At 40.5% G+C, this 22818-nt stretch overlaps 1 protein-coding gene across 2 annotated transcripts in view; it reads right to left on the bottom strand.

Moving 5' to 3' along the window:
• LOC139449687 (uncharacterized) overlaps nucleotides 1-10351 on the bottom strand; it is a 56523-nt gene extending 46172 nt beyond the window's left edge. For both annotated transcript variants that reach the window (XM_071231187.1, XM_071231188.1), the window contains exon 1: nucleotides 10262-10351. The gene's annotated coding sequence lies outside the window, so the exon portion shown is untranslated. The remainder of the gene's footprint in view (nucleotides 1-10261) is intronic.
• Nucleotides 10352-22818: the final 12467 nt, after the last annotated feature.

The following is a 22818-nucleotide window of genomic DNA, read 5'->3' as shown; positions in this document are numbered from 1 at the left end:
CAATATTCATTCTCTATCAAATGAAACAAACCAATGAAGCGACACGAGATTGTATTTCCAAGCATCACTCAGCACTATACCTGTACTCGAAGATTTCATAAAAAGTGTGTACCAGTACGTAGAGGTGACTATTGGTATAGATATCACTTTTGGGATAACTATTGATATTGAAAGCAACTATTGCGATAACTATTGATTTTGAAAGCAACTATTGCGATAAATATTCATATTGAAAGCAACTATTGCGATAAATATCGATAGTTTCAGTTTTCATTTTAGATGGATTTTAGAGTTGAATTATACCTTTGAACTGAACTTTCCTTTGAATGTGATACCCATAAGACTTCCAAATACTCGATTTTCCACCCAAGTTTGTCACAACCTCCACTTGACTGTCACCCTCCGCCTTTTACTTTAAGAAAGACAGGGTGCCAAGAATCAAGGGCAGTTAACTCTAATCCCCACTTGGCTGCGTTTGCGAGCGTGTTTCGGTGACTCAATCGCATGGTATGGTAAATACAATCGAAACTATCGATATTCCTAACTGAAATCGATACTTTTGATCGGAAACTGATTTAAAAATCGACTTATTGACTTTAAGTGCTTATCAATAGCAATATATCAATATTTCGATTTTGTCGTGACACCCCTACCAGTACAATGTATGTCTGTGATCAGAGGGACTCTGACTGTCGAAATAATATGAAAATAGCGTAAAATATAAACCCAACCGAAAACGACATTAACATTCAGATCATGCATACTGAATTGGAAAACCACAGATACTTAATTTTGTTCTGTATGATGAAATTCTGACTCAAAAGAGATACAATTATCGTAAGCCATTAGCTAACAGAATTGGCAACTCGCCAATGGGATCATGTCGAAACAAGGATCGGCACAGTCGTATACATCACATATGTCGCTGGATCATGTTGCCAGGCGCTGTAGGATTGTGTCACCAGGTGCTACGTAGGATCATGTCACCAGGTGATATGTAGGATTGTGTCACCAGGTGCTATATGTAGGATTGTGTCACCAGGTGATGTGTAGGATCATGTCACCAGGTGATATGTAGGATTGTGTCACTAGGTGATATGTAGGATTGTGTCACCAGGTGCTTTGTAGGATTGTGTCACCAGGTGATATGTAGGATTGTGTCACCAGGTGCTATGTAGGATTGTGTCACCAGGTGATATGTAGGATTGTGTCACCAGGTGATATGTAGGATTGTGTCACCAGGTGATATGTAGGATTGTGTCACCAGGTGCTATGTAGGATCATGTCACCAGGTGCTATATGTAGGATTGTGTCACCAGGTGCTATGTAGGATCAAGTCACCAGGTGATATGTAGGATTGTGTCACCAGGTGATGTGTAGGATTGTGTCACCAGGTGCTATGTAGGATCAAGTCACCAGGTGATATGTAGGATTGTGTCACCAGGTGATATGTAGGATTGTGTCACCAGGTGCTATGTGTAGGATTGTGTCACCAGGTGATGTGTAGGATTGTGTCACCAGGTGATATGTAGGATTGTGTCACCAGGTGATATGTAGGATTGTGTCACCAGGTGATATGTAGGATTGTGTCACCAGGTGATGTGTAGGATTGTGTCACCAGGTGCTATGTAGGATCAAGTCACCAGGTGATATGTAGGATTGTGTCACCAGGTGATATGTAGGATTGTGTCACCAGGTGATATGTAGGATTGTGTCACCAGGTGCTATGTAGGATCAAGTCACCAGGTGATATGTAGGATTGTGTCACCAGGTGCTATGTAGGATCAAGTCACCAGGTGATATGTAGGATTGTGTCACCAGGTGATATGTAGGATTGTGTCACCAGGTGCTATGTAGGATTGTGTCACCAGGTGATATGTGGGATCATGTCACCGGGTGCTATATGTAGGATTGTGTCACCAGGTGCTATGTAGGATCAAGTCACCAGGTGATATGTAGGATTGTGTCACCAGGTGATATGTAGGATTGTGTCACCAGGTGATATGTAGGATTGTGTCACCAGGTGATATGTGGGATCATGTCACCGGGTGCTATATGTAGGATTGTGTCACCAGGTGATATGTAGGATTGTGTCACCGGGTGCTATATGTAGGATCATGTCACCAGGTGCTATATGTAGGATTGTGTCACCAGGTGCTATGTAGGATCAAGTCACCAGGTGATATGTAGGATTGTGTCACCAGGTGATGTGTAGGATCATGTCACCAGGTGCTATATGTAGGATTGTGTCACCAGGTGCTATGTAGGATCAAGTCACCAGGTTATATGTAGGATTGTGTCACCAGGTGATGTGTAGGATCATGTCACCAGGTGCTATGTAGGATTGTGTCACCAGGTGCTATATGTAGGATTGTGTCACCAGGTGCTATGTAGGATCATGTCACCAGGTGCTATGTAGGATTGTGTCACCAGGTGCTATGTAGGATTGTGTCACCAGGTGCTATATGTAGGATTGTGTCACCAACCCTGTTCAGCTTTTATATGTTTTTCAAGATGTGGCAATGGTAAAAAGTAACACAATCGATGTCACCTACTTTTATTCACGAACAAACCTGTTCTGTTTTTAAACATCGGGGGTAGGTAAACACAATAATCTATTCATTTCCAATTAAAAGTTTTGATCATATAAAAACGTCTCTTCGTATTTCGATTATTAAGAGTGTAATTAGTTAATCTTATCCACATCACGCATAATTAATGCCTCGGGCCTCCTCGGACTGACAAATCTATCAACTGACGTCCGGTCCTATCGACTGTGGAGGCTTCCATGGAAACCTTTGACAATACCTTTAGAAATGTATCAATATTTGTGTACTATTAAGTGAAAGAAGAAATTCTGTCGTGTTATGTTTCTCCATGAGTGTACATACCGCCAATTATTTTGAGGTGTCTTAAGCATTGCTCCATCGGGATTCCGACACACACCAATTATAGACGGTGGTGGTGAGGTGAAATGGGGTTTAGCGTCCGTTCGTTCGTAGGTGTTAGCACTAGGCCGGACTAACGACAGTAGTATAGTCCCAGCCCCTTCCACCACCACACACACAAACACACAAAGTCCTTATTGTGTCCTCTTAATTCATAGCGTTGTTACCAGGGTAACAGCAGGTACCATTAACTGTGATTTGTTAATGTATTTTGGTATCACTCGGTCTGGGATCGAACCGACCTTACGCTCTCAGGGCTGACGCGCTGTCACTAGACCACGGAGGTGGTCCTTTATGGGTTGTGGGGTAGTCAAGAGGTTCCAGAATTCCCAATTCGCGAGGAAGGACACATGGGAACAATGTCCCCTCGGCGTGATAAGACTTGAATACTGCTTAAAGTGGCATAAAACACAATTCACGCTCATACAAAGAAATACACCTACTGAACATTTGCGGAGTTGTTCAAAAAGTTGCTTGATCAAGGTTAGAACTTTAAAGGCCAAAGTCAAGCTTTCAAAAAGTTTTATGTGAAGGATATTTCAAGATTTGACGCATCAGTGACAAAAATGATGTTAGATGCAATTACCTTTTTTGACTCGTACCATATGTTCCCGTGTTGTTTAAGGTGAACAATTGACTTGCCTTTGCATGTGTTTGTGACGGTTGCGAACGATGGGGCAGGATACGCTCCCTTGGACTACACTGGACTCTGCTTTAAGCAGAGATTTCTTTTGGATGTGGAAAGAGTTTTGTCGCTTTATTATTATAGAGAAGTGGAACACAGTTCAGTTGTTATTAGATGAACAATAGTATTTGGTGCTAACATGTGCTTTAGGAATACTGTGGGTACCTAATGGTATTTAGGGGCACGAGTAGCCCAGTCGTCTAAGGCGCCGCGATTCGATGTGCAGAGTTGCGTCCCTTGGGCACGCCAGAAACCTATGACTGTTGGTTCGAATCCCGGTTCGCCCCGATTATGTTTCTAGGTTTGTCAGCACCATACCCGTGGGTAAACGTCTGAGTGGTAAACGTCTGAGACCTGCATCACTTCGGGCTTTCCTTCCACATTTAGCTGACACGCTGCGATATAACTGGAATACTGTTAAACCCAACTCACTCATCCAGGCTGTATCAAAAGCATGTGGCTGAGAATTCCTGTGGATTTTGTGGCTATTGAAATGATTTTGTCACTTTTATTATTATGATTCACTATCTAACAGTGATGATACCAGATGTTCGCGCAAACGTTAGCGTATCCCGCTCCAGCGGTAGTACATCACAAACACATGCAAAGGCAAGTGATATGTTCACCTGAAACAATCGGTACATACCGAAACAGGGATTAGCATCGGACATCAATTTTGTCACCGATGTGTCAAATTCGGAAATGACCTCCGCATGCCCCACGTGCACCCGTCAACAAACACTCAACACAGGACACGCGCATGCTCAACACATCTTTCTTAGACCATGTGTTTGGAAGAGTGAGTTCGCGAGTGCGGTTGAGAGAAGCCCAAGTTTGTCGAAGCGTACCACTTATGTGTTAAAGGGATAACAACGAATGCGCGTATGTAATTTTGATCAATAGTGTGTCATCGCATTTGCGTGGCTTGCAGTAGCCATTGCATTCCTGTTAAACCAACTATCATTATTGCCTTGCGCAATAAAGCAAACAGTCTGTCTATCATCCTATTAATTTCTCCGAGCATTTGAGTGATATTGCAAATCCTCGGCGGGTGCGTGTGCAAAGTGATTGTTGATAATGGCCGCTATTTAAGCAGTTACCTAGTCACGTGGTACGACAGGTCGCGCACTAAAGCAAGTGGTAGTGGAAATAACATCGGTTTATAAATATAACAGTGTTATCATGTTGTCTGACGTCATATTACTACAAGAAGTCACATTTGAATGTCGCCACACAACATAAAATATTTTTTTAATTTGAAGTTGACGATATACGGCTTTTCCATTGGACGAGAGGTCCGTCACATGACCGCGAAATTGACGTTCATAAGTGTATGAACGACACACTTTGACATTTTGACAAGACAGTGTTCTTGAAATGACGTTAACACTGACGGACTACTTCCACATTCCTGTGGAAAACGAAAACATACATAAGCGTTATTTCTGATCTTTCAGAACCTTTAATCTTGGTCTCAGCGTTTCAGTATACATTGAGAAAAGTCAGAGAGCTTGACTGCATGATTGTTCACGAACATCCTCGCTATGGCCCATCCTAATGAACATACGAAGAAATGCACATCCAAACTATCGTAGTGTCGACTCGATCCGTGTCTAGGCTGACAGGGACCGTCTCCAGCAATCTACGAATTTATCCTAGTGTCTGTTTGACGCATCTTTAATCACCTTTCAATGATTGGCCAGTTGATCAATGATGACTAACACATGTAACCGCCACGGTTCATTAACAGCTTCGGTAATGTCTCCCGTCACGTTTATCGTGTCTTGTACTTGATGTAAATGTATTACGGCGCGCTGTCATTGTGACTGACTTACTGAGGTAGTTCTTTACAGACCTTTCTCATCTAATGAGGATATGATTTGAACACATGTGTGTAAGATGTTTCTGAAGAGCTAGTTGTCCATCCATACGCTCATGTCACCTCTCCTTTTGAGGAACTATTTTATTCCGCAAAATAGCTGGTTGTTGTTTGGCTGTCAGTGTAAACATGAAGTCACACCTTCTAAATAAAATTGTGATCAGATCTTGGCCTACATCTTTTGAGGTGTTAAATAAATTATAAGAATTGACTTTCACATTGTGTGAGGTCGCAAGCTCCGACGTTCGTACAGTTCTCATTCTCTGGAGGTTTATACTCCAATGAACTCACACAAAGTGAAGGTCAATTCTTAATTAATATTTGCTCAATATTAGCACAATATTATGTTTTTCTTTGGATTACACGTATTTTCATACGTGGTAAACATATTTTTAAAAGTTGCATACTATTAATTATACATATGCGTAATTGTTAAGTTAACACACTGGGTAGCCTTGTGGGTATTATGTGTGCATTGAGAATAGACTGCACATCGACTACCTTTGTTTCTCAGTTGAGCAAAGCCTGTGTGGTCCAGCGGATAGAGCGTCTGCCAAGAGAGCAGAATGTCGGTGATTCGATCCGCAAAATTCCAAAAGACGTTGAAAGATGATACCCTTTAAAGAGTATTTCATTATCATTATAAGCATAATCATTATCATCGTTATGATTATTATATACAGATTAAAATAAATAAATGCAAAAAGGGTGTGAGTGATCCTATCACAGTCTGGTTATCCTCAAGGCACTTTCCCTCTACACGCACCCCAGACAGCGAATGGCTGGGTACTCTCCTAATGTCAGATAACAGATTATAGGTAGCAAACATAAGGCACCGAGAGCAATGGTGCATCCCCTATTGGCCTACGTCCCATTTGGCCTACGTCCCATATGTCCTAAAGAAACAGAAATGTCCTTTCCTATTTGGTCTACCACAGATTATTTTAAACAACCTACACCCCTATTGACAAAAAAAAGGTTTGGTTTGAGCTTAATTAGCTCTTGTTATTTCATACAGACTTCTTCTTTGAAGCTGATTAATGTAACTATCTCACAATTAAGTAATCCTTTTCTTATGTTCCTAAGGATTGTATATAACTTGCTTCTTTGCCTATTGTTTTTTTATTCAATAGGATTTACTACTTTTGGTTTTATTTCTTTGATCACATACCATTGTATACGGGTAATGATAACGAAGTTAATTTAATAACAAAACATTGTTCTTAGTATTCATAGTATAAAAGTACTAACGGTTACCAGTGCATCAATCTTCATAATGGCAGGTATTCAGAGGGTTGAGTATGTTGACAACTTGGTACTTGGGATGCAAGCGTGACATTTCGTGAGCGAGATCCGCATATTTAACATGTATTTCCTGATTCTTGTCAATCACGTTCGTGTCAAAAGAGACATTCAATGATGTATATGATTTGATTGGATTCATAAAAAAAATTTCAAGATCAGGTTTGTTGGCTTGGAGAGGTCTGAGGCTGTCTACGGGGCTATTCCAAAGAATTTTACATTTAACATTTTCATCACGCCCTCAGAATGATTAGAGGATGCCGTGCGAGTGTTGTTGCATTTGAAAAATAGCCAGCGTCAGGCCTTTAACAGTACGCAACATACAAACAATTGATTTTATTTTTTCATAAACTAATGTGTAGTGGTTTCTAGATCTTGGGGTTACTGCGTTTAAGTTTTGAGGAGCGGGTTGGTCGTACACATTTATTGTAAAGACTTGTTGGTTGAACGGCACTTCCAGGAATACAGACTACAGACCATTGATTGGTGACTCAAACACTACTTCACTTTACAAGTTAACGAGGAACATAAAAGTGGCGTGGATTGATCTTTTCATTGACCTGATCTTGTTAATGTTTGTTTTAAGAGGAGGGGCGAGTCTAAACTAACATCAAGACTCAACCTTGAAGAAAGTTGGACGGAAAGTCATGCTTCAATATTTGTAGAAAACGAACTGCTATTATGGTGGTATCACACGTTACAAATCTAAACGATAAACTTAAGGCATGTATGTGGCCATCGACCAGGCATAGGTACTTCATTAACAAGAAGTTCAAGTTCCTCAACCATTTCTTTTATGTTCAACTAACCTGAGCATTAATACATGCATGGACAGCATTTCACAAAGTTCATGCGTCACAAAACTGATACGCTTTTCAACATTATGAAATTAATGCGACCAGCCCAGCTTAAATTTAAAAACTCAGCAAACGAAAAAATAATTATTTTGGAAATGATGACGGGTTCCAGTGAATCCAGTACATTCATTTTGTGCGGACTCGGCGACACCTCTACATAACTGAGTCTTAAATTCGTCTAAACTTTTAAATATAGTTTTTACTTAATAACGAAACCTATTTTAATGCGAAATATCAATATATACTAAATCGATAATGAAATAGGAGTTGACCTTTGTATTTAGATTTTGGAATAAATCACTCTTTAATATGTCTTACATTCGGAGTTCAGTCGATGCATGTTATAAACTCATAAAGGTAATTATGAATGTTATAATTATTCTGAATAGCCTCAACGTGAAAAGAAACATTTCCGGATTGTCCTTCAAATCTTAAAAGCATGAATTAAACTAATTCTTGTTGACAATTAATTTCAAGACAGGAGGCATGCCACGCGGTAAACCCTCGACACAGTTAACGCAGTAGGGACAAGGTGGTTCCCCAACAGGCGGCGAATGACAATATGCATGGAGAAGTGAAATTTACAAACAAACTTCACGTAGTATTTGTTTCATTTCGTTCGATACCGAGGGCCAATGAATACATGATCAATATGTGTACTGTCGTCGGATCGCAGCCTATGAGAAAACGTTCAGGTTGACAAAAAGTAACATAACACATACGTGGGTATTAAATCTGGCTTTCATTCATGTCTATGAGCATACGATGTAATCTGTGTCCCTGTGAACAATATCACAATAAGTATTTGAGTCACTTACATGACAAAAATGATCTCCCGAACAACGTGGAAACATCATCAGGGCAAATCGGTTATTCGAACCCGCGATTATACGATCCTGACACGTCTAAGGGACGCAACTCTGCAAAGCGAATTACGGCGCCTTAGAAACCACCGATGCTCCAGTTTAGATAATTATGGGTCCTATTCTCGATTTTCAATGCACCATTGCATCTCCACTCTGTTACGATCAGTGCCTTTTACTCATTCGTTGCCACAGTTCGTATTTTAGCCGAATTCGGATGGCACTAGGCTAAACTTAGCTATCCTGTCAGATAGCTCTGAGGAGCGGGAGAAATCATGTCCAAATTTATTACAATTATAGGCAAGGTGGAATTAGTGACGACAGTTACGTTAATGAGTGAGTGAGTGTTGTCGTTTTACGCCGTTTTAGCAATATTCCAGCAATATCACGGCGGAGGATAACGGAAAAAGGGTCTCACACATTGTACCCATGTGAGGAATCGAACCGGGGTCTTAGGCGTAACGAGCCAACGCTTTAACCACGAGGTTATCCAACCACTCCTTGACGACAGTTACGAATGAAAGTATAGTTGCAAATTGGTCCTATAGTAATATAATGGAGATATAATACTCTGGCCAAAGAAGTGTTCAAGTGAACAGCATTTCGCAATGCAGAGTGTTGTCGACCGTAGATCTCATATCTGTTGCTTTCACAACAGTGAGATAACGTTCCGGACCTGCGTGACCTGTCGCAGCTTGCTCACACATAACCTGAAGAAATGCAAAGCGTGTTTAACCAAATTCTCCCACGCGTGATTACATGTAAGAGCAACGTGTTTCTGGAATCTTTGATTCCACTGTAAAATTATATTCAAGGACTTTTATCTTTCAAATTGCATCATATGTCAACATAGCTTCAGATACTCTGCAACAAAACAAGTGCATAATGACATCTACACTGTACTGCTTGACATTTCAAGGTGTGGTGAGGTGAAATGGGGTTTAACGACGCGTCCAAGATTATTGCACTTATATCGCGACGTGCATGTACGTGTGTGTGTTTGTGTGGCTGCTTGTACTAGTCCGGACTGATGCCGATTTATAGAGCTAGCCCACCGAGATACCATGTCGCAGTTTAACATGAATACCCCACTCAGACACAGTATACTGACTCCGAGCTGACCAGTCCTTGTTTTAGCCCTTAAATGCCGAGCGCCAGACAGGGTAACAACAAGTACCATCTTTTAACGTCTTTTGGTATGACGCGGACGGGGATCGAACCCCGGACCTTCCGTTCTCCGGGCGGACGCTCTACCACAAGACCACGGAGGCGGTCCATGAGATTTCAAAATGTCATTGGTGACAACACGGCGGTCAACACCAAGACTGGCTTCATATGTCTGAAGTGGAACCAGAGACTTTGGCGCGACAAGCGAAAGCTTTATCCACTGAAATACCACACCGTTCCTCGTGTCGAAGTGATAGATGGCGTCATTATTCGTATTTTTGAAAGATGTATATAAAACCTGCCCAAAACCCAGACTTCAGAAGGTGTCCACAACAACAGGAAAAGCAACGTTTGTGATGAAGAAAACAGATGTACGCTCACGACGTGAAAACGGTGCTACATAACACAGTGGAAGAAACAAGGATAACTTACTGCGGGTATCCACTTGCGGTGACATAGCTTCCAATGTCAAACCGTTTTCTATATACACTCACGCGTGTAGCTGACCGACCCACAATATCGACATGAACACAATAATCAACATAAATTTCAAACTTTACCTTAATAGTCTCCACTGATCTTCAAATCCACTGTTTATGGGACAGTAAAAAGCAAACGTGGTTCTGAACACACGGCCCAGCAGTGCCTGCCGTCTCTGTCACCGTGTTTGTCCTGAAATCGATTTTCTACCCGCTAGACTATATACATGGATACGGAAACACAATGATTTTGAGATCGATCTGGATGTAAAGCTTCTCATGAATTTATCATATCCACAGCATTACAATAGAATCGGGTACTTAATATCGACACAAACAATACGGGACCTTTCAAAACCACATGTTATATATTCTTCTGGATTCTCATAAACATGCGCAAGAATGGTTTGTAGTTTAATATGTTGGTTGCATCTCCAGTAGCTTGGTTTACGCAAGGAATTCACAGTTTTGGTGAACCTACCCTTCGTGTCTGGAAAGACTAGGCCATCGATCTTCGACAAGATGCCACCGTGTTAAATTTGATTGGCTGGAAGGAAGCGGGCGACAAAAGGAAGTGATGGTAACTCTTCAAGTGTTTTCTTTGGCTTCGTTAGGTACACAATGGCTCTTGGATGGACTGGCGGCAAAGGTCATGCGGAATAAAAGATGCACCTGGGGTACTAGACGCATTCACTCGTATCACTTGAACTACTCTGGAACATTTTGACTTCTTGAATAATCATGTTAACAGATAATTGTACACGGAAATTATTTCTTCTTACGACTTGGGCTTTTAAATCAGGAAACGTGTTTACGATTTGACGTTACTGGACGCCGTAAAGACATAAGACTGGAAGAAATGCAAGTCCTCTGAAGTAATTCCCAGGAAGCTGTCATGACAGATTAACATACTCACATTATAATAATCTTAAATTTCTTTTGAGTAGTATTCAGCAGTGAGAAATGTCCCAGTGATACTAATTGTTTTCAAATATATTATTTATTGTAAATAATCTTACAACAGCTTTCACTGGACAGAAATCCGTTCATATGTGATATTACATTTATATTCATAATTGCCTTGACATATCCTCTACTTCCAACCCTGTAGTAACATTTAATGAATTCTTCGAGATATCTCGCCACGTAGTAAATATGGCATTAAGCCATTAGCATTGTTTGAACTCCGTCCATTCACTTAAATATAATCTGTCAAATAAATTACACGATCAGTACTTACAAATATGGTCATCTGAAACGTTTGAATCATCCAAAACTGTCACATATGGAAAATTAAAATCCGAATTTGTAGTTTGAACAATATTTTAATAAATTATGTAAAACCTAATAGCTCTCACTAATTCAATTAAGAATCTCATGTCATAGGCTACCAGTTGAAGTGGGTTTTGGAGCCAAGTACCTTGATTGACAGGAAAAGTAGTTTATGTGATAGTAGCGATGATGGTAATGAATTTCATGCATTTGTGCATTATCATCATGTTAAAAATCGAAGGAACCGATTTGTTAGCTAGATGTTGTCAAAATAACCGAAATGTGTTAAAATTCCACAGGTTGTTAATAGTATACAAAGGAGCGGTCGGGTAGCCTAGTGGTTGAAGCGTTCGCTCGTCACGCCGAAGACCCGGGTTCGATTCCCGCCATGGGTACAATGTGTGAAGCCCCTTTCTGGTGTCCCCCGCCGTTATATTGCTGGAATGTTGCTAAAAGCGGCTAAAAACCATACTCACTCACAAATATTACACAAATAAGTGTGTTAAACAAATTATCTATGTTTTGTTCAATCATAAATAATACATGCAGTTGTACATAATATGCCTTGCTTCCATGTAACTAAGATATGTTAATGTATGATCTTCATACTCCATGGCCAGAAAAAAGTCGTACGTTTGTCACAAGCAATCATGTAACATCAGCGGTAATGACTGGTTGTTTCGATTTTGTCATTCTACTCGCCTTATTATAAAAACAGTCGAGCTTCTGTCTCCATCTTTCTCTTCCTTAATGAAACCGAAACGGTACTGGTACAAACAAATCATCCAAAAGAGTCACATATAAATTTATTAAAAAACAGTTTATCTTTAGAACCTTATCTTTTGTCAATGGCGTACTTTATTGAAATTTACTATGTGATGGGCATGTGTTTATGAATCCCTACCTAATGGTGATGATACCGGGTGTTCACGAAAAGGTCAGCGTATCCTGCCCAACCTGTGGCACGGAGAAAATTGGTACAAGTCAAAATAGGGACATGCATTGGACATCATATTTATCACTAATGCGTCAAACCGAACGGAGGGGCGATCGGGTAGCCCAGTGGATAAAGCGTTCGCTCGTCACGCCGAAGACCCGGGTTCAATTTCCGACATGGGTACAATGTGTGAAACCCATTTCTGGTGTCCCCCGCCGTGATATTGCTGGAATATTGCTAAAAGCGGCGTAAAACCATACTCACTCACTCAAACCGAACGGCATTGGAGATGAGTCTTGATGAGACTCTCACTCTGCTATTACAAGTATACATTAAAATGTGTAACCTATTCAGCACAGTAGGGGGCGTTCGGGTAGCCTAGTGGCTAAAGCGTTCGCTCGTCACGCCGAAGACCTGGGTTCGATTCCCGACATGGGTACAATGTGTGAAGCCCATTTGTGGTGTCCCCCGCCGTGATATTGCTGGAATATTGCTAAAAGCGGCGTAAAACCATACTCACTCACTCACTCAGCACAGTAGGAAGATACGGAAGGCTCAAAATATGTATACGCTCCAATGTGGACCTCCACCGCTCAATACTCTACTACTTGTATATGCATCCTCCTAATAAACCTATTTGAAGTATGCGAAAGTATTGTACATACTGTCTATGTTCGGCACTATGATATGTATGTTTCTATGACACCCCGTACATATCATACAAACGATGGCGGTATGCTGCAGTAATGTTTTATACCATGGGGCATGAGTGGCCTATTCATAGGTTCGAACCCTGGTTCGCCCAGACAGTGGCTGGGTTCTAAGGTCTGGTGAGGGGAAGTAAAATGGGGTTAACGTCGCGTCCAAGATTATTGCACTTAGCGACGTCCATATGTGTGTGCATGCGTGTGTGCGTGTGTGCGCGCGCGCGTGTGTGTGTGTGTGTGTGTGTGTGCCTGCTTAAACTAGTCCAGACTAATTCCGATTCTGTAATGCTAGCCCACTGAGATACCACGCCACTCTTTAACATGAATACCCCACTCAGACACAGTAACCTGACTCCGAGCCGACCAGTCCTTGTTTTTAGACCCGCCAGGACGGGTAACAACAAATATCATCATCTATGTTATGACGCAGCCGGGGATCGAATCCCCGAGCGTCCGCTCGCCTGGCGGACGCTCTATCACTAGACCACGGAGGCGGTCATCTCGGTTCCGTAATAGAAACAGGATACTAACTGGCGGGACATTGTAGCAAACAATCTCACCAGTAACAGAATGCACGGCATGCTTTAGGTTGAATTAGTTCGGTACAACCACACAATGGACCTGCTTATTGGTACACGGAATCACATATTTTATTTCTAATTGGTAACAGCACGGGAGAAGAGTCATGCGTCATCGAACAATTCTGTGGTTGAAATCGATGGTAGAACCAAGTCGTAGTGTCACACGAATATTGTACTGAATACGTTTCAGTACCATTTTCACAATGAACACAGAATCGATTCATGCAGTCGACTATGTACGACATGATTTTATGCCACAAGGAGACGAATGCGCAGAGAACGCCGAACCGTAGGAAAACAGAGCAAGGCATGATTGAAACACCAATGGTCCGCTACAATTCAAAAAGATTACTTCTTGCATGTACACACTATCGATGTATGCTCTTTGTAAAGATCCTTACAATATTGATTTATTCGGTAAATATAATCGAATCCCAAACTGAATATTTTTTTGTATTAATGTATAAATGCGGGGATGTGATCGTTACTTATTTTAACATAACAGAAAAATGTTATCATGTTATGTTACATGTGCAAGGCATGTCTGAAAAATAGATTGATAAAGCGGTTATAAGAACAAAGCGGCCAATCAATATTTGAACCAAATAAATCCATAAATCGGATTCCAAAGGTCACGCTCAAAGTCACACAGTAAATTTTGTATTTTCGTCGTCATTGAAATACTTACATAGAGAACTTGTATAAATGATGTTGCCAACATAAAATGAATAAAATATACCTGTTTCATGAAGGAAATTACAGTTGATAGCCAGTTATTTGTCATTCGTTGCACACACTATCAATAGATAGTTCTTCAATGACAATGAGTGAGTGAGTGAGTTGGGTTAAACGCCGCTTTTAACACTATTCCAGTTATATCGCGGCGTGTCAGCTTAATGTGGGAGGAAAGCCCGAAGTGTTGCAGGTCTCAGACGTTTACCACTTCGGTGAAACCCACGAGCACGGGTATGGTGCTGACAAACCTAGAAACATAATTGGGGCGAACCGGGATTCGAACCCACAATCATAGGTTTCTGGCGTGCCCAAGGGACGCAACTCTGCACAGCGAATCGCGGCGCCTTAGACGACTGGGCCACCCGTGCCCCCCTCAATGACAATGAGTTCCGCCTCAATGGCTCCTACTGCATAACGTACTAATCCTGACTTGAACACGTTTCCCTAAAAACCCTGCATCTCGATTGTCACGCAGGTGTACCGCAGCCTCTTCAAACGAAACTCCATTATTAATTGTATTGTAAACACGATCATGACATCAGCTGCTAATCAACATATATAAGTTTGTTTGTTTAACACCGCACTCAACACTATTCCAGCTATATGACGGCGGTCTGAAAATAATCGAGTTTGGACCAGACAATCCAGTGATTGACATTATGAGGATCGATCCACGCAATTGGGATACGGTGACATTCATCAACCAAATCAGCGAGCCTGATCACCCGATCCTGTTAGTCGCCTCTTGCGACAAGCATTATCACCTTTTACGGCAAACGTGGGTTGCTGTGGATCCATCCTAACCCGGATCTTCACGTGTAACATATATGGTGAGTCCCATTTTATCGTTTTCTGTTATGATAGAAATACGATTAAGGATAACCCTTTGCATTATTAATAATGTTGTCAGTGACAGCGATAGAACAATATTCCAACACAAAACACGTGCTTCAAAGAGCGGCATACGACTCAGCATCTTGAAACGTTTTATGTGTGGGACATTTCCAAATTTGAAGCATCTTGTGACACAAAATTACGTCCGATGCAATTCCCTGCAATTTTGACGTGTACCATATGTTTCCGTAATTTATCAGGTGAACAATTGACTTGCCTTTGCATGTGTTTGTGAAGGTGCCACCAGTGGGGCAGGATACTCTCACTTTTTTGCAAATACCTGGCATCATCACTATTTCACAGTGATTCATAAACACATAATATTGTCCAAATAATACAATGGACTCTACTTTTAGCAAAGATGCGCTTTGAAATAGGTTTTGACGCTTTTATTTATCTAGGAAACTCATCGCAACTCAGGGCAGTCTACATTGAAGTAATTACTAAATGAGAGCTCTTAGCATTGTAAGTCCAGAGGCCATGGGTCTTTCAGACTATAAAACGTTGCTTTTTCTTGTTCAAATTGAAAAATGTTAAATGGCTTATATATCAAAATGATGTGATTGTGGTTTGGTTCTTTGTGGCTTCATTGTGTCCATGTTGTATAAGCGGTAAATGAAACAATCATCAAATACGAATCAGGTTACCAGGTTACCAGGTTACGTTTTGTGCCGTAGCAGAAGTACCCATAGCTTATTGGCTTCCTCAAGGTCAACTACGCCAAATCAGAATCAGTCGCTCGACCAGCAGCTTTCGTAGAGACAGCTGTGTTCGGATTTGTGTAAGACGCTCATGTTTTTTAAATGTACATCACTGACCATGTTTTTCAATATTAACTGCAGTCGTTTTTAACATGATGACGTAGGCTGAATGTGACCACAGGTATTTTCAAGCAGGTGACATTTGATGCGGAACGTGGGTAGTGTGTTTAGCATTCTGTACTTTGAAAAGGAACTGGCTAAGCTAGCCACTGTCAACATGTACATGTAGCTGTGGAATGCCTTGTTATTCAAAACCAAATAACATTATTATTACAGTCTATATGAAAACATTTGGTTATGTGTGATCATAACCAGAGAACGAAGTCTTTTTTTGTAACGTGTATATGCTGTGTTATGCCAAAACAATACTTTACAATGTTACAAAGAAAGAGGTGAAAACTTCTCCGTAGTGGTTTCCGTATAATTTTTGGTAGGAGAATATAATTCAATTGTAACTCATATTCAATGCAGATTTACTTTGACGTCAAACCTGAACTGAATTTTCGAAACATAACTTGCTCTCCAAAACAGAATATACATTGTTCGTCAATCAAACATCCCACACACATGTTTCGTAATTGATATTGAAAATGCAAACTGCTTAACACATCTTCATATGTATATAGTCAATCAATGGACTCTCATTAGCACGAAATATTTTAATAAAAACTCTTCCTAATGTACATGGGATTGAAGTCTTTGAAAGGCATTCAGATGTGATACACATACGGCATTCATTCACCTGATGAAGGGGTAAACATTTACTCCGAAACGTTGTGTTCCTCATAATAAAGAAGTTGAAATCCAAAAATTCTCTTCCTAACATGGGATTTAGTTAGCAAACACGGAGGCGTCCTTACGCCTCAACACAAACGAATAAATGCAAATATTATCTGTTAAGAAATATCGATATGTTGATATTCTCTGTTCGTACTGTAGTTCTAACTAATCGTCGCTATTACTGGTTACAATTATATAACTGACATCACCCCGATCGATACCCAAACCCAATAAGTGCATTTCCCATCGTTAACGCTTTATTGGAATCAACAAATCAATACACAGTTACATATAGACTAAGTGTCTGTCAGAGATCAAGCCTTGCAGTCGCCAATATAATACAACAAAATTGAAATTTCTTCTTACATGTATATTGATCAAGTTTGCACAATCAATCTCCATGGTCATCAAAAAAGTACAAAACAGTACAGTCCCAAGTTGCAAAACCTGCTAATTTGTATAATAACACTATTAGAAGAGGAATATTTCAGGGAGATTCCTTTGGTAGCTTGCTTTTCTGTTTGTCAATTAAACCTAAAAGGTTTGCCCTAAACAGATTCTCCTTGTTGCTTGTCGAGACCGTTTCTGGTGCTTATTGGCATGTCCGACAAATGCAATATTCGTAATCGGAATTGTGACCTGGTAGTTTTTGAGAGTTTTTGATCTTCTTCTGGAAGGTCAGGACTATACGTACTTATGGATGCAGTTCATAGACAAACTCTAGAATGCCCAAAGTCGCACATCACAGATACGTCTGGAGTTCAGAGCTCAACCCTAGCCCCTAGCAATAATGTCAAAGCCACAAACCCTTTCGTATTCTTTTGATGGTATTGATTTGACGAAACAACAATTCAGACGAAAGATCCCACAACCCTCGCTCTCCCCTCAGTCGCTTATATTTACCAGTTATAATGGGAGAGCGTGGTTTAACCTGACCGTAAAGGCTCTTCATGATAGAAGTGTGTTGTTCACGTTTGCACACATTTATTTGTCTGATGATGTTATTGTGAAGCATGTCAAGACTCATGATGAAAACAAGGCATTCCACAGTTTCTTTTAAACGAGCAAATTGTGTGGGGCATAATCTCAATGTCAATGTTGATTTTGTTGATGGATTCATAGTGCTAGATGGTTCAGAAATGTCTGCCAGCCAAGCGAAGTAACATATCAAATCGGCCCAAACACAGGTTTTCAAGGAGGGGCTATATGAACGAGCACTGCATCAAGTTTATGTGCAGTGTGTTGAGAGCAACCCTGCAGAGTCCTTCGCGTGGATGACGTCGACTGGCCTGAAAAGTGAAACAGAAGGCTTTCTGTTTGAGGATCATGACCAGTCACTTCCAACTCGAAACCGTCAATGTGTGATTTTGCATCAAAATGTGAATATGATCTGTAGATTATGTAATGAATTTAATCAGACTGTCCAACACATTGTCAGTGGATGCCCAGCTTTGGCACAAACACAGTATCTTAAACGACATGTTGGACTGGCTCGATCATTTTATTACCGTCTTCGACATGCTTGTGGTTTTGACACAGAGGTCCATCCATGGTACGACCCAATATATGTATAGGGCGTCATGGAAAATGATTAATACAAAATTCCTTGGAATAAGCCCGTATATAGCCTCAGACGTATCCAGGCCAGCAAACCTGATCTTGTCCAATGAAATCATTTATATTATTGAATTTTCTGTCCCTTTGACACTAATGTGATTGACAAGATTCTGGAAAAACTTGGCAAATATGCGGACCTCGCCTCGCCTGCATCCCAGGTACCAAGTTCTCCGACTCCCTATCGGTGCCTTAGATTTGATACCTCCCAATCTGTTGACCGACATTTGGAGAGTACCCGGGTTTGCTACAGGAATACACTCCTGACAATCTGGGTAATGCACAAGGCTGCAGTGTTAGGGAGTCTTCACATTCTCCGCAAAGGGTGGGTTCGATTTGGCAGCGGTTCCTGGGAGAAGTCCCATTCGCTTTCTGGGCTGCGTATAGAGGGGGCAAAGGAACCTGACGATGAGCCTAACCAGCCTGACTGTGCAAGGATCGCCCAAACCATCTTTGCTGCAATTTTTATTTTAATCTGTACATAATGATAATAATATCCCATGCTGCCTGTTCGGCGCCAGAAGGCTAACAGTCACATAACCACCCAATACTACCGTGCACCCATTCACACTGCTGGGTGATCAAAGACACATTTCGAACAGTCAATTGTACAAGGAGACATCACGTGTGCTACGTGTGATTTAGTGCTCTAGAAACTCGCTCAACCATCCAACTACTCTCCGCAACCAATGGCGCTTAACACCGGAGAACATACAGCTTAGCAAACCTGATTATCTTTACTTACAGTTTTCATAATTTCAATCTAACCCGTTGGGTACTGCAGATGGATCTCTCGATTCCAACATGAAATGAGACAATCGACTGTCTTTGAAAGGAGACATATTGACATAACATCCATTCGTATTGTTATGTTGTACTGATTGTGTTTTAACGATTTACTGACAGGACGTTACATCGGCAAAAGTATATACAGAAAATAACAATGTACGTTGTGCGTCAGTATCCGCATCGCTGAAGGCATCATTCACAGATGTATTATTGAAACCACTTAGGCACAGCCATGGAAACACTGATTGTTAGAAGATAGAGAGTGTATGTCTATTGACACGACTTTGTGTATATGTTGACGTTGGTCACACCTTCCAGCTTGTGGTCTGTGACCCTCGGAAAATGGACACACATGAGGAATGTGTAGTGATCAAGCCCACAATAAAAGATTTATCTATCACGTCCTTTATTCCTTTTTTAGGCTTAGAACTTATATATCAACACTCGTATTTGACAGCTAGGTTGAGTGAGTGGTCGAGTGAGTGGCTGAGTGAGTAAGTGAGTGGGTGAGTGAGTGAGTATGTGAGTGGCTGAGTGAGCGGCTGAGTGAGTGAGTGGATGGGTGAGTGAGTGAGTGTGTGAGTGGCTGAGTGAGTAAGTGTGTGAGTGGTGTACGCCATTTTTTTAAATATATCAGGTATATCACGGCGGGGATGATCCCCAAGTGGGGATTAAAACCAGGACTTCGACATCAACCAATGACTTAACCTCTGGACTCTCCGTTACTGAGAGCAGGTGCAGCGTGCATCATTTGTTCAATATATTGACACATCGTCCGACGAAATCTCATACTGATAAATAAAGACTTTGAACCGTGGCCAGCATCATATCAGTGCTCCTGGGTTTCACAAAGACGGAAACACCTGCATCACTTTAAGTTTCCACCGATAGACCCGTGACGATCCGGGGTGGGATAGGTCTTCAGCAACCCATTCTTGCCATAAAAGGCGACAATTGGGATCGGGTGGTCAGGTTCGCTGGCTTGGTTGATGCATGTCATCGTATCCCATTTGCGTGAAATATGTAGAATATTACTGAATGCGGCGTTAAACATAATTGAGTCTGGACAAGACAATCCAGTGATTGACATCATGGGCATCGATCCACGCAATTGGGATAAGATGTCATGCATCAACCAAGTCTGACCACCCGATCCCGTCAGTAGCCTCTAACGACATAGTTGCCTTTTACGGCAAGCATAGGCTGCTGAGGACCTATTCTACCCCGGGTGTATGCACCGAGTTAAATTACTAAAGCTGTAGCAATGTCTTTTGGGATGTAATGAAACTAAACAATTTCGGAAATGATCTTGAACATTGGCTTAACAATTATCTTTCACAAAAAAAGAAATTGATAAAATATCTTATTTGGTTTGGTTCTAACTAAACTAATACTTTAATCAATCATATACTTTTATTGGGAAAAAGGCATATTCATGTAAGTGGATTCAAAGGAACAAAGATATAGATATTCTTTTAAAACTACTTAAAAACATATATTGAATCGAGAAATTTATTGCTATAGGATGACAAAAATATCTTTAACAAAAAGTGGTCACCTCTCATCATTTGATTCTTAGCTCTCTCTTGATACTCGTATGCTATGTTTGAGTCTGATTTTGTATTGCAACCGTTTTGGTTTGAAATAGGACAGTGTTTGTTTCCAACCCTACAATTTTTTAAAGAGTGTATTGTGTCGTCCTATGCAATCCGAAATATGTATTCATGTTCATTGTGTTATCCTGATATTCGAACCTAGTGAGGAAATTGGCAAAGTAAAATGATGGAGATGATGAGACAGGCTTTCCGTGATGAGACGCGGGTACAGCGTGACGAACTTTGTTATCGATTCCTATGAAGTGATACCGTACCAGAAATTAGTTCTCAGTGGATAAAAAGAACGCTAATGACAACGTGGATACTATCAACATTGGACATTGTTTTTTTTGTCATTGATGGATAGAACCCACTGTCCACCGGATATCAAAGCAATTGGGTGTGATTAGCTGTGACACCGGAATGACGTTTTGACGTTGCTGCAAATAAATAGGCATAGTTGTCGTGTAACTAAAGAGACATTTTACCCACATATCAGTGTAGGGAATACTGAAACATCAGATGCTTGTTGTTCGGTTTGCAACATGGTTATATTCTCCTGGTAAATATGGTGGTGAAGCTGTACTTGTGTACTACATAGTTGGTGTGGTAGAATTATCCCACATTTGATTGATGTTATTACATGTAGTGTTATGAGGCAAAGTAGTTTTGATACAGATATTGAGTTTGTATTTGTACAAATTTCACTTCGACATTCAACTCAATATTCAACTCGAAGAAACACCATTTGTTAATATTTCACCTCAATAGTCAACTCGCAGAAACACCATTTGTTTAAATGCTACCTCAATATTCAACTCAATAGATAAACTCGAAGGAACACCATTTGTTTAGATTTCACCTCGATATTCAACTCAATAGATCAACTCGAAAAACATCATTTGTTTAGATTTCACCTCGATATTCAACTCGAAGAAACACCATTTGTTTAGATTTCACCTCGATATTCAACTCAATAGATCAACTCGAAGAAACACCATTTATTCAACCAATGACATAGAAAAAGAATATGTGAAAAATATGTGTTTTTGTGAACGTAAATACAGGATTGGGTAATTAGGAGGACTGATTGTCGCTGACCCTGGAGCTAAGTAGTAACAGGCCGGATGTTTGCTAGGGTTACCCTTAGCACGCCGGGTACTTAAGGAATTGTTTAGGGGGCCAAAACAGTTTCTCCTGTGGGAGAATGTTTTGAGGCCCAAATCAGCAATCAGTCCCCAAAGGTAGGGATGGGAGGCAAGTATGTAGGCAAACTATGGTGAGAAAGTAATAAAATATAACATGCAGATGATTGTTCAAAGCGAGGTGGGTAGGTATACAAATAATTCATGTGCGGGAACTTTCAATATGGCGAATAAAAGACGTGCTACCCGAAAGCATTGTGGATCAATTACCCGAGGCACTGTGGGTATTATGTTTGATAGATTAATTGTTAGTTGATAAAGCATAATGTTAATTATTTCCTACGACACACATATATATATATATATATATATATATATATATATATATATATATATATATATATATATATATATATATATATATATATATATATAGTATATGCTACTGTTACGCAGATGCACAATATATATAGAATGGGCCTTATTAACTGTCGTGCTGGACACGTGTAGTTACGCCGTACCTGTGGACTGGGGTAAGGTAGCCTCAGAGAGCTTGGTAATGAAAATATACACAGTGGAGACCTGTGTAAACGCTAAGTAGAAAACCAGCATGGTTCACGGAAGTAGTTGTGGATTGAAGAGTTATGAATGTTAAGAACGGAGAAAGCCTATACGAGCCAGTCGTTATTGTATAAACTCGTAATAAAATTACGTACATTTGTTTAGATTTCACCTCGATATTTAACTCAATAGATCAACTCGAAGAAACACCATTTGTTTAGATTTCACCTCGATATTCAACTCGAAGAAACACCATTTGTTTAGATT

Source organism: Haliotis cracherodii, unplaced genomic scaffold, assembly GCF_022045235.1.
Source record: "Haliotis cracherodii isolate W230 unplaced genomic scaffold, xgHalCrac1.p SCAF_8, whole genome shotgun sequence".
NCBI lineage: Eukaryota > Metazoa > Mollusca > Gastropoda > Lepetellida > Haliotidae > Haliotis > Haliotis cracherodii.
The sequence above is the reverse complement of the archived record's forward strand: the minus strand, read 5'-3'. Positions and strand labels throughout refer to the sequence as shown.